This window comes from Chionomys nivalis, chromosome 6 (genome assembly GCF_950005125.1).
Source record: "Chionomys nivalis chromosome 6, mChiNiv1.1, whole genome shotgun sequence".
Taxonomy (NCBI): Eukaryota; Metazoa; Chordata; class Mammalia; order Rodentia; family Cricetidae; genus Chionomys; species Chionomys nivalis.
The window spans coordinates 22,536,785-22,550,389 of record NC_080091.1 but is presented as its reverse complement, the minus strand read 5'-3'; the positions used below and the strand labels follow the sequence as shown (position 1 = coordinate 22,550,389).

The 13,605-nt window shown below is 48.6% G+C and overlaps 1 long non-coding RNA gene across 1 annotated transcript; it reads left to right on the top strand.

The window, feature by feature from the left end:
* The first annotated feature begins 1,569 nt into the window (after positions 1–1,569).
* LOC130875981 (uncharacterized) lies at positions 1,570–13,149 on the top strand. Its single transcript, XR_009057269.1, has 2 exons — positions 1,570–1,744; positions 11,716–13,149. It is a non-coding gene; the product is annotated as an uncharacterized LOC130875981 (long non-coding RNA).
* Positions 13,150–13,605: the final 456 nt, after the last annotated feature.

Below are 13,605 nucleotides of genomic sequence, written 5' to 3'. Positions count from 1 at the left end.
TCTCTCTAACTGTGCACAGGGATAGCTTGGTTGCCCAGAAGATCTGTGGCCTGGACAGACTGGTTAAGAAATGGCCAGTGGCCAGTAGAACTGCTGGAACCAGCCATCCTCAGAGATACCCATGGGTTAGAATCCCCAACAAATTCCTAGAACCCGTGGGAAGATGAGCCAGGCGATGGCTTGTTTCTGGAGGGTAAAGGTTAGGGGCTTATGCTGTGTCTGGATTTGGTGTTCTGATTAAAGCACAAACGATGAACATGGAGCAGAAGGGGACCCATGGCTTTGTGCAGGAGCAAGAAACCCTCCCTCCCCCCTGCCCTGTCACCTGCCTCTGTCCCCACCGCTGCAGCTCTCCCTCCTAAACCTCAACTTCTTCGTCTATAAAATGGTCTGATTGGACTGCACCACTGAGAAGGTTGGGATTCTAGGAGTCCTCGTTCAGTTCAGTCAAGCACAGCTTCCTCCCATAGCTTCTCTTTCTCAGGCTGCTGCTCTGGGTGGCACAAGTGTACAGCAGTGTGTGTGCCTGTGTTAGCTGTGTGTCCCAATGGCCCACTGACACTCTTTGTTCATGCTGTTCCACATTGCCATCTCTACCAGATTCAGGATCCTCCAGAAATTCTCTCCCAGCCCCAGCCGAATAAGCAAGAACACACAGCCATGGAGGAGCGCTGGCTTTCTGTCACTTGTCCAGGGGTGAGACTGCGTAGAGTGGGCTGGGCCTTACTGCATAATTAGAAATCAAGACAATGCTTCACACACGTGCACACAGGCTGATATGATGGAGGCAACTTCTTAATTGAAGTTCCTTGTTCCCAGCTGTAGCTAGATTTGTGTCACCTTGGCACAGACTAACCAGCACGGAGGGTAGGAGAGGGAAGAGACAGGCTACCTTTTTCCAGTGTGTACAGTGGACGCCCATCCGGAGCAGTGGTTTCCAGCACTCCTCACACTGGGACCCCTTGATACAGTTCCTAGTGTTGGGGTGACCCCAGCCATAGAATCATTTTCGTTGCTACTTTGTAATTGTAATTTTGTTACTGTTATGTGTCATAATGTAAATCTTTTCGCAGAGTGTGGCATGGGGTTGCGACCCATAGGTTGAGAACCACTGTGGATACCTCTTATTCAAATCTCTCTGTCTTCTCTGCCAGCCCCTCCATTTCCTCGAGCGCCTGCCTCTAGGGCTCCAGTTTTAAAGGCAGCTTCCCTCCTCTCATCCTGGATTCTCTTCAGCCTTCTCCTCCATCCTCTTGCTTTCTCCTTTGCGTAAGTCAAGCTCCCTCTGGACAGTAGGTCAGGGTTCTTAATCCCTCCCCGCCAGGGAAGGGCCCAGAGGATCAGAATGTTGTGAGATTGTGAGAAAGCTGGCCCCGGCGTCTGTTGGCTGCCTCTCCCTTCCTGCTTGGGAAAGGGGCTGGACTGGCGCGACTTCCCCCAGAGTCCAGCAGGCATTCTACCATTGTCCCGGCCCTGTGTAGCTGTCCAGCAAACCACCTCACACCAAAGGCTTAAAATAACAACCATTTGTTTTGTTTACAAGTCTGGGTTCAGAAGGGACAGCTCACTTGCTCGCTTGCTCGCTCCTGCTTCTGCGTGGCAGGCTTTAGCTGGAAGGGGAGGGGTGACTCAGAGGCTGGGAGCTAGCAAGCTCTTTTGGCCACATAGCTCTGCCTTTGATGTTGGCTGCTGGCTGGGACCTCAGTTGGGACTGTCAGCTGTTGCACCCATGTGTAGCTTTTCTGTGAGTATGTGAAGGTAGGGTTGCCAGGGGTGGGGGAGTTCTCAAGCGACAAGGTGGGAAAAAATGGCATTTTTATGACTTAATCTCTTTAGAGCTTCCTCCTCTATATTGTGCCAATATATTTAGTGGACTCTCTATTGGTGTTGCACTTGCTGGCCAAGTCTACGAGAAGGTGATATAGGCTGTACCATTGAACAGGAAGAGTTCAGTGTCAGAGTGTAAGAATAATGTGTGTGTGTGTGTGTGTGCATGTGCGTGCTTTATCATGGTAATATAATTTTCATAAATTGTAGTGAACATACTCTATTGTGGTAGTCGTGTCTAAAAATATAATCTCCCTTATCTCTTTCCATATTCACCATCCTTTTCTTGGCCCCATATTGGTCTGTCGGTTTGAATTTGTACAGGAGATGGAATCTCTGCTGTGGCTCGCGTTCTTCCGTTCTCTCTAAACTTTTTGATACTGCTTTTTCCACCGCATATAGGCAGTGGCACTAATGTCTCCTGTCCCTAGAGTACACATCCATGTCATTCCCTCTCTCCGAGGGGACAAGGGAATGTGGTGGCATTTTTGAGCAGTGATTCGGGTTCATGATCTAGGAAAGTGAAGGGTTTTGTAATATGTTTGAGGTTCTCATTTACTCTGGGTCAGTCTGAAGGGAGGCTGTCTTGATCATTCAGTTGGACAGAATGGAATTAGGCATGTTCTTTAAAGGCTTATTTCTTCTTTTTAAATTTAAGTACATGTGTGCCTGCATCTGTGTATGCTCCATGCATGTGGATGCTTGTGGAGGCCAGAAGACAGTGCTGGATTCCCTGGAGCTTGAGTTCTCTGGAAGAGATGCAGGGCTCTTAACTGCTGAGCAATCCTTCAGCTCCACAGGGAAGCCCTATTCAAAGAGGATTTAGGTCTTCCTTGAAGACAGAACCCTCCCGCTGTCTCTGAAGAAGTTACCCGGCTGTGGGAGAGCCCACAGCTGTAATATGTGTGTCCTCTGCTCCTGGCAGTAGCCCCTTCCAACAGCTAGCAAGGGGATAGGGACTTCCACCCTACAACTACAAGACAATAAATTCTGTCAATAACCTGAATGGATCTGGTGACATTCTAGATGAGAGTATTGTGTGACATTTTACTCCTTTTGCTTTTTGAGGGGCCTACCACCCAGCTCCCAAATAAATCACACACAGAGGTTTATTCTTAGTTCTGAATTCCCAGCTTCAGCTTGGCTTGTTTCTTGCCAACTTTTCTTAACTTAAATTATCCTGACTACTTTTAGCTTTTTCCTTTTCTTACTTGTATATTTCTGTGGCTGGCTAGGTGACTGGCCCCTAACATCCTCCTCCCTTTTTCTCTCATCGCTCCTCTTCTTCTATTGTCCTTCATCTGTACTCTCCTGCCTCCCAGCCCCACCTGTCCTTGCTTCTACCTCGCTATTGGTCATTCAGATCTTTATTAGACCATCAGGTGTTTTAGACAGGCAAAGGATCACAGCTTCACAGAGTTAAACAAAAGCAGCATAAACGAAAGTCACACACCTGAAAAGAACATTCCCCAGCAGAGCCTAGCCCAGTGGACATTGGAGTTCGGCTTTGTGAGACGCTGAGCAGGAACTCGGCTACTCAGTGGCCAGGTTCTTGTTGCTCAGGAACTGAGGTCATGCGCATGTGGTCTGAAGCCACTAAGTTTGTGTTCATGTGTTACGTGGTAGAGCTAATACAATCGTGAGTTCCACTAGCAAGACTAGTTTATTGCATGGGTAACTGGAGAAACGCAAGGCAGATCCAGTGGCTCTGTGTGCCAGGAGCCTGGGCTCACATAGCACTCGGGTCCACACGCGTAGGTTACGGTGCCAGATCTAATCTCTCACACCTGAAACCCTGTAGCGTTGTTTTTCCCTCTTTCGTGGTTCTTCTCATGCTGTACCTACATTTATCAGTGTCTGACTAGATTATAGGGTCCTCTGGACAGAAATGGTGCCCCCCTTTTTGGCAGGATTGCAAAGGCAGTATTCCGACTTCCACTTGTTGAAGAGAGTGTAGAACACTTTGAAATGCTGACAGCCAAGATGTGTCCTTCACGACTGTCTAAATGGCTTAGTTTGAAATTGCAGAAGTGACCAAGCATTCGCTTCCCTCATGGAGAGTGTTCCTGTCATCGGAGATTCTGATATGAAGCCTATGATTGTTGAACCAATGGATTCTGGTTCTCTGGAATTCTCTGCCAAGACAGAATGACATATCAATTAATTTTTATGTTTATTTAGAGAATGAAGCAAAGTCTTTTCCAAACCACTGCGACGAAGAACCTCCATGACGGGGAGGTCTGCGTGGGATTTCCTCCTGAAACACTGAACACAGACTGATCTTTAGGAACGAGTTCTTTCCTTTCCTTCCTTTAGTCTTGTTATGTAGTCTCAGCCTGACAACTGCTGGGATGATAGCCATGCACCATCTTGCCTACCTTAGCTCCCCTTTTGGTTAAAATTTAGGACACTGAGCATGGGGCAAGAAGAAAGGTCAGAGAAGGGAAATTTGCCATGTATTAAGATTACAAGCCCCCTGGGGTTGGGCTGGTAGAGAAACAGGTCTTTGGGTAGCTCTCTCAAGGGCCCCGGGCACCCCTGGAAACCCATGTGGATTGTACATGAAGCCTGGAGCACCTCTGAGAGCTGTTTCTGGTGGCTTTGATTGTTACTCAGAAAGCATCACACCACCATCAGTAGCCATCCTCAGCTTATATAAGGAGAGAGCTGTAGCGCCCGAAGCTTTCCCTTGCGCTGAGTCAGGTCCACGTTCATGCACTTTTGGGAGGACACCAGCTGGTCAGCTTTGGTTTACTTTTCGGAGACTTCTAGATCAGACTTTCTATGAAAAGAATAAATGGAAACACCTTCAGGGATCTGCAGTTTTGCATACGTTATCCTACTGCACCAAGGGAAAGACAAAACCACATTCTCCTAACTTAACATGATGTAGTGCTAATCCCCCAGATGAGATGAGAAAGACCACTGATCCAAATCACCATGTCCAAATTAATTAAATCAAGCAGTTAATTAAATCTATTAACTTTTATTCGTGTATGTAGGCTTTCTCCCCTCAAGGTGGGATTTGAGAGGTCAGCCTTGGAGGTGAGGAAAATAGAGTTTTATAGCTCAGGAGTAGGGGGTTCCCAAAGGGGGGATTTGGTGAACAAAATGGGCAGGGTTTCAGGAGCAGAATGTCATAACAAGTTAGTTCTAACAACCTCCTGAAACAAAGACAGGGTTGCAAGGTGGGCATAACAAGGTAGTCATGACAACAGGTAGTCATGGCAAGGTAGTCATAGGTGGTGGAATGACCTCATGAAACAGAGGTATGGTTGCAAGATGATTATGAGCAACTTTTTGAAACAAAGGTATGATTTCCTTTCCCGGAACAGGCAGCACAGAACCGTAGTAGTTAAGGTGATGGGGGGGGGGAGGGGTGGGGGGGGAAAGCCCAACCCTTGAGAAACAGAGGTTTGATCATAAATGGGAAAGAACCTAGTTTGTCTTTACTCTAAGACGGCTTTTACGCCTAAGATGGAGGCAGGCTGGTTCCTCATTAGGGACCGTGATTGTTAAGGCCTTGCATGTCATCGGCTTTGTTTGGAAATCAATAGTGCATGTCCAGACTTTGTCTGCCAAATCTCACAAGGCTCCAGACATCTGGAGCGAGCAGATTGTGTCCTTGTCAGTTAGCATCAAGATAGTGCTAAAGCCCTCAGTCGGAATTAGTCACGCCAGCTATCCTGGCTTGCCCCATGTTGTCCCCGTGGTCATTAAGGAAATTGGATGTGACAGGGTCCAGCTTTTCTATTTCATTTGGAAGACCAGTAAACACTGAGGAATTCCAGGAGTTATTTTTCCAAAGCCAGCACAGAACCTGAGGTCTAGTTGTTGTGCAGATCCTAGGCCAGTTCCCCTTAGCAGCCGCTTGCAAGTAAATGTAGCCCAGGCTGGACTGAAGCTCAGGATCCCCCTGCAGTAGGGTGTGTGTTCAGTCAACAGTTAGCAAAAGAGCTCTGTGCTCCCTTCCCCACTATAGCTGGAGGGGACGGCTTAGAGGGGGCAGGGGAGAGTGGAGGAGTAAGAACTCTGGGCTGAATAGACTTGGCTCATCTGCAGTCTGCCCAGCTTTTCTGGGAAAATCACCGATTTCAATCTTAGGTCTTAGTCCTAATGAATCACTGTCTCTCCAGTGGGGCCTAAAGATCAAGTTTCAAACAAGAGGCAGTTTTGAGGCCCCTGTGGCTCATTGGTGTGGACCCTTGGAGGCCCAAGATAATTCATATCAGAGAACTATGGGCAGAGGTGTGCCTGCCGACATGCACATCATAGAAAACTGAGATTTTATATATAAAACTTCAGCAGTGTTGTTGCTTACAATGGATCTTGAAAAGCACGGGTATAATTATGCAAAGAGCACTGGACTAAGAGCCAGAGTCCCATGTTTAAGTTCCGCCATCAGCTTGCTGTGTGACCTTATGCAAGCATCTTTGTTTCTCTGGGTCTGTTTCCTCTTCTGTAAGGGGAGTCGGGGAAGGGTGACTCTAAATAAGTGCAAACAGAAATGTTCCGATTTCCAGACCATCCATGACGCTGACCTGGGGCCATCAGGGAAGATCCCTGTGCAGGCGAAAGAGGATAGGGTGTGGGAAAGAATTATATTTAGGATGTCAAAAGAAACTCCGAGGAACTGTGTTTCATGAAGAATACCAGACACGCAAGAGTCAAAAGAAATAATGATACCTAAATTTGTTGCTCATCACCTTGCTAGTTTTCTCCATCGCTTCAGGCCACACACTTGCTCCTCATGCGTCAGCAGTTTTGATTGTTCCTTTGAGAGAACAGATAGTTGTCTCCCTCTCATAGGCTTGAAGTGTGCTTTTTCTTGCAGCTTCTCGACTCATGTTGGGATTGTCCTGTGCATCCTAAGGATTGCACTTAACCCTTTATAAAGGCCTCTCTGGGTTTCTTCTACATCCAGGCTGTAAGACTTGGAAGGTTTCCCCCATAAAGATGCTCTGACTTCCTTTATCTTAATCCTCTCCTGGTGCTGGGTGCCCTGGTCCGCATTCCTCTGAGCAGCCTCTGTGCCTGCAGAGTAGGGCCTTAGGGGAGCTGACAGAGGGAGCCTCATGCCCTTTCCACCCCAACCACAAACTCACATCTAATGTGTATTTACTTCAGCTTCTCCTCAGACGGGTCCCCAAGGTGCCTGGGCTTCTCCAGGGCTGCCTCACCTGAGGGGAAGCTTGATGTCGGGGGCAGAAAGTGAAGAGAGAGGGGTACCAACTCCCCCTCCACACATGTATGTCTCTCTGTTCTACAAGTGATGGATCTGCATCAATTTCTTGTGGGAGAACTGTGCTGTGTGTGGATAATGCCGTGGGCTGATTCGTGCGGGTCATGAGCTCACATATTCAAGCCATCACCCGTAATAGTCACAGCATTTGGAAATGGATTCTGAAAATGATTAGGATCAGATGGGATCATGAGTACAGGGCCCTCATGATGGCATCTGAATAGAAGAGAGAGAGAGAGAGAGAGAGAGAGAGAGAGAGAGAGAGAGAGAGAGAGAGAGAGACAGACAGCTGCCTGTCCCCAGAGTGAAGGCAGCGAGAAAGTGATTGCCTGCAAGGCAGGAGGAGCCCTTTGTGTTAGTTACTTGTCCTGCTGCTGGGACAAAAGATTCTGACAGAAGCAAAGGAAGAAGGAGGTTGTTTTTTTTTTTTTTTTTTTTTTTTTTGTGGCTCCTAGCTCCAGGGCACAGTCCGCCATGTCAGCAGAGGCAGAAGCCAGAGGCGCTGGTCACCATCGGCTGTCAAAAGAAGCTGGGGCTGAGTTAGCTTTCTCCACTTCCTGCAGCTCTGCCACCCCCCCCCCCGCCCAGGAAGTGGCACTGCCCAAATCTAGGATGGATTTTCCTTTGTCTGTTAACAAAGCCAAAATAATCCTTCACAGGACTATTGAAAATAAGAGGTGGATTTAAAAAAATATATATACCCTTCACAGACATGCTCAGAGGATGGTCTTGCCAATGGTCCCTGTCACACTGACATCAGTATTAGCCATGCATCCTTATTAGGAACCAAATAGTCCAGCCCTTGATCTGTGGGTTTCCCAGGATCCTGAATTGTGAGGAATACACTTGTTTAAGGGTTATGGCAACTCTGGCAGACTAACACACTCTTTACCTTGTGTATTGCTATGGCTCCATTGCTAGAGCCCTTCCAGGGCCCGGGACCTTAAGCACTATTGGCTTTACAGTAATCCGTCTCTCTCTGATGCTGGAGTTGACACTAGAACTGGCTGTGACAGTCACAGGGATGTGTGGTTTGAAAGGTTTGTGTAGCCATCTCCAGGGTGAAGTTGCGGTGCCCGCGGTGGTGGTACAGGGTTAGCTTCATTCTTTCCCTCTCCACTCATCCCCTGCCAGGGAAGCAGGAAGCTTGGTCACACCCTCCCAGAGCCAAGAGAAGAACTGGTGATCTCCAGCCTCTTATCCTCACCCCCTGTGAGTGGGTGGGAGGGGGTGCTAAGCTTTCCCTGGAAAGGGCTGGGAAACAAAAGTGCTTCCTGTCCCCCACTTACAGCAAAGTCAGCAGAGGACCACGGAGAACATGACTGCCATGGGATGTTGGAAACAGGACACCAGCAGAGCTCTCTGGAGCTCAGGAGGGTAGGATGGGGTGGTAAGTGTCCTGTTTGGGTGACTCCCCTGAAGAAGCTGGGAGACACCCAGATAATCGCCCAGATATCACAAGCGAATCAACACTCGGGAGTGTAGTTTGTGCCCAGGGGAATGAGGATGAAAAGTAGATTTTGAGTTTGCTTTATAGATGTGTGCGTGTGAGCACGCATGTGCGTGCCTCCCAGACCTGAGTCAGAGTTTCTGCAGGCTTTCTCCAGGATAAAGTCCACGCTTCCGTCCACGCTTCTGTTGGCACAGCCTCCTGGTTCTACACCCTCTGTACCTCCGGCACCTAGCCGCCAATTAGACACCACCTCATGCCCACACCGGGACTCCCAGCAGGCATCACTAGCTGGCCCTCTCAGGACCTTGCCCTCCACTGTTTCTCTATCTTTGCACAGGCTGCTAACTTTGCTTGCAAACTCCTCCGCTCCTCCCCAGCCGGCGGCCTTGGAGAGTTCTATTTATTCATCTCACGGGCACTCAGTGTCTCTTCAGAACATTGTCCCCAACCCTGGATAAGGCAGTGCGCAGGACTGTGCAACCACCACTGAAGGCCCTGACCTCGACCTGCCTGACCACTCCTTGCTCTCTGGTCCTTCTGGGAGAGCCTCTCAGGTTGGTGATGTGCAAGGTGCTTTCATGAGGGCCCTCGCCCTGCAGTCAGCATCGTGTATGAGTTCTGGTGCATGTACTCACGGTATATTTGTTCCATACATAAGTGTGTATGTGGCTGCCGAGATGGCTCAGTGAGTGGGTGAAAACCCTTGTTTGAGTTTGATCTCTGGAACCCACCGTGGAAGAAAACTCACTCTCAAAAGTTGTTTCCTAACCTTCAAACTTGTGTTGTGGCATGCACCGCCCACATAGCCACACACACACACAAACAATGATAAATAAACATTTAAGAATAAATGCACAGATCCTGTGCATGAGACAGATAAGCTAGAAGCAAAGAAACTGGGGAAGCTGGAAGCAAGGACGCATTGGAGGCACTGTCACCCGACTGGCGATAAGGCTGCCCTTGTGACCCCCAGCACATAGGAGGGACCCACTGGGACCTGAATTTGCTTTTGATATGACGTCATCACAGCTCTCGAGGACAGCAACGGTAGTTTATTTTTGTGTCTTCCCTCTATACTCATGATCCTGGGTGTTAAGTGGTTAGAATGGGGTACAGCCCCTGCTAGAGCAGCGGTACCAGGTACTGGAGGGGAACTCCTGCCTGGCTGCTTCACAGAGCTGAGCAGAAGCAGATGGGGGCCCTTCTCAGCTACCACAATGTTTTGGGTGGAGGTTCCATCCCAAGCCCCCTCCCCTGGGAGTTGCCTCAGTCCAGACTCCACCTTTGAGAAAGCCCCGCCAAAGGCTGATCGCTCCCCAGAGATGCTCAAGACCACTCTCACAGGGTGTTTAAACTGCCCCCAGAGAACAAACACATGGTTTTCTGGTCTTCCTTTCCCTCTCTTCTCTGAGGGCCTGGAAGGCCACCTGGGAGTATTGGTATCCATTAAACCTGGACTTTTTCTAATTCGGTTTGATTTGGTCTGATTTGGATTATTGCCTTGGCAGAGAGGTTTATCGGGGTGCAGAAACTTTTCACACAGGAGCCCCAAAGTCCCAATTCTGAGGCCCCATTCTCCTTAGCCGTGCCATTGTTGGCTGGTTTTTTCCTGCGGGTTTCAGGCGTAGAAGCCCAGATGACCTTTGAGTGTGACAGGGTCAAAGTGCAGCATCCTTCTAGGGGAAGCAGCCTCCTGCTCTTCCTCTGTTTCCAGTGACTTCCCAGCCCTTTGCTTTGAGATTCCATCAGTGTGTTGGGTCCACAGGGAAGGCGTTTTGCCCTTTGTTTTTGTTGACGAATCTCCCGCACCGACAATGGCCCCTGGAGAGGGATGCCTTATTGAACAGAAAGTGGACACGTGAAATGGTGAATGAACCGTAAAATGAAAGAAGTGCGTTCCAATCCTTTGGCTGTTGTTTTCGGTCACTCTGTGATCTGTGGTGACTTAAGCCGCCCTCTCTAAGCAAGGACCTCATAGATGGCCTACTCCAACCTGCCGCAAGGATTCCAGGACAGCTAGACCAGGGGCTGGGAGAGCTGAAAAGAGAGGTGGCTGAAAGCGCCATGGGAGCCCTGTTGCCTAGGGAAGTTTCTCTGGCATCTGCCCTCTGGCCTGGGGCCAATGCCTAGCAAGGAGGAGGTTGGGCTACAGTCAGCCCCGCAGTCCAGCACAGGGGAGGGGCCTGTGTTCCAGGGTGGGAACCCCAAGGCAGGAGTCCTCGCGAGCTCTGTGGAACATCCGGTTTTGAACGACTCCATTTAGAAATAGAAGAAAAGCTCGGGAAATAGGAGGGCTCTGGCAGGCTTCCCAGGAGAACAGCAAGTTCCAGCCAACTGGAGCTCCGGAAGCAGGGAATTGGTGGGGAAGGATGGGGCATGGAGCGGCAGACATCTCAAACACAGTTTCCCTGGCAAAGCTCTACTCTGAACGGAGCATTTTTCTGAAAACCGGGAGGGTTTTATCCTCCCAGGCTGTGGTGCTCATAGCTAGCGTACTTCCTGTGAACTCGGCCATACCGGTGCATGTATTTGTTTTCAAAACAGAAATGTTATAAGCTATTCATAGTTCTGTCGGAGTAACAGGAGAAACGCCATAAAGTCAGTTCCACTTTCGTGTCTGAGAAGCAGGACCTGGCTTTCCCTGCTATTTCCAGGACAGGCTGGGAACTCATTCCTCTGGGCTGCTAGCTCACTTTCAGGCCACCAGAGCCAGGGACCCAACAAGCAACTAGGACGACCCGTTGTTTTCAACTTGTGGGTCCCGACCCATTGGGCATCAAATGATACTTCACGGGGGTCGCATATCAGATATCCTGCATATCAGATATTCACGTTATGATTCATAACAGTAGCAAAAATGCAGTAATGAAGTAGGGGCAAAAATAATTTTATGGTCGGGGGCCACCACAACCTGAGGGATGTATGAAAGGGTCTCAGAGTTAGGAAGATTGAGAATCACTGATCTGGGAGCTTTTCAGGCTCTCGGGGATGAGAATGTGAGCATGTAGCCACTGTGCTCCGAGGGAATGATGGGAAAGTGAACTCAAGGGAGGCGGCTTCAAAGGAGGACCCAGGTAGGTGACTTTAAGAAGGAAGAAGAAGAAGTGGTTATGCATTTTAAACTGTGAACAAGGTCTAAAGTTAGCTTCATCCAAGTAAGACTCACTATCAGTTGTGGTCTTTCTCTTTTTAGGACTCCAGCCACCAGCTAACCTACCCCTGGCAGGGAACCGGAGGGGGATCCTGGCTGTTTACAACTGCTCTGAATGGAAACCTCCTTCACTTTGTCATCCAGAACATTCGGAGGGAGCAGACTGGAATCCCAGCAGACTTAGAAGCCCCCAAAACAGGGAAAAGAAACAGGGTCAAAGGGCACCTCCTCGGAAGACTTTGTGAGACTGTTGTAGCATAAATGAGCACGCTTAGGAAAACTTGCCGCATCCCATGGGAAAGTTGAGGACATGTAACATCTACCACCCAGCAACTCCATTCCTCGTTAATATCATAGAGTACCAGGCCTCCACACCTTTGGTCTCAAGACTACTTTACATTTTTAAATATTAGCAAAGACCCCAAATAACTTGTTTGAGTGAGTTAAACTGGTTGATTTTTACCATATTAGTAGTTAAAAATAATTAAAAAATAATAAACTCATGCACACTAATAAAAGTAACATAATTAATGAAAACAAACTCATATTTTCCAAAACAAATAACAGGCAGAACATAGTGAGGAGGGGGTCACTGTCTGGCGGAAGCCAGCTGGGCTCATGTCTGCCCTGCGTGGCTCTGCTGGGGTGCTGTGTACCCCGCAACTGCTAGGAAATTCCTGCGTGCACTCGGGAGAGAAGTGGGCTGAGAAGCACAAACAACACTGCTGTATATTAGCAAAATAGCTTTGACTTCACAGACCCTCCTGAGGATTTCAGGAGCCCTTCGAGGCCTTTGACAGACCTGACCATGTTTTCGGGAGGGTTGTGGAAGTACTTTGGAACTTTGAGCTAAAGAAGACATGGTCTTCTTGGGTGTTGAGAGCTCTGTGGGCTGTTCTGGAGGAGTCTGGAAGATAGGAACACTGAGAGCAGTCAGAAAGACTCCACTGGGTCTTTTGTGCGAAGAACCTGCGGCACGGTCAGAGGGAGCTAAGGAGTCAGCTGTGATTAACAAGACGACAGAAACACTGAAGTAAAACCGTTGGGACAATGAATGCTGGCCAGCTGACTCCTCGGAGTCAGCACATCGAAGCTGCGTTCCAGAAATGACCTACGTTGTACTTCATTCTGGCAACCAAACTTGGTAGCAAAAGAGTCACCCAGGTGGGGTTGGTTTTGAAGGCACGGGGGAGGGGGGGTCATGGAGAGCAGCTGAGGCCTGGCACTGTATGGCAGGGCTGGAGTCCCTAGAGAGCCCAGGAGAGGCTGTCGTTGGAAGAATAGCCTAGATGTAGCAAGAGACCCAACACATTTGGAGACACCGGTACCATCGGATGGCTGCCAAGCACCCGTGGAGTGTAACCAGCTGGAGTCTAAAAGACAAGCTGTGTGGCTTCAGAGGACAGAATTGGAGAAGTGACCCAAGTCCTTTGGAGGAGCCCAGAAGATCGTGAGCGAATCCCGGATAATTGGGCATTGAATTATTTATACTGTTGGAGTTCAGTTTTGTTTTGTTTGGACTGCACAGGCTCTTGAAGTAAGGAAGTATTTATTTTTGATTTGACAGGAACTCACAATTAAGAGACTTTGAGTTTTAAAAGACTTTGAATTTTAAGAGATTGCCTCTTTTAAAAAAGACTGAATATTTAAGTGTTTGAATTTTTAAGGACTGAGGGACTTTTAAAATTTGGAATGTTTATATTGTAAGGTTGGTGTTAGTGTATGATCTTTGGGGAAAAACAAGAAAGGAGAGGTTATGACTGAACAGTTAAGTGTTTGTGTGTCAAGTTGACAAGGGGTCAATTGTGCTGGCTAGAGTTAGCTGAAAGGAGGGAACCTCAGGTGAGAAAATGTCTCCTTAAGTTCTGACCGTAGGGCATTTTCTTAATTAGTGATTGATGGGGGGGTGGCCCAGCCCATTGTGGGTGGTGC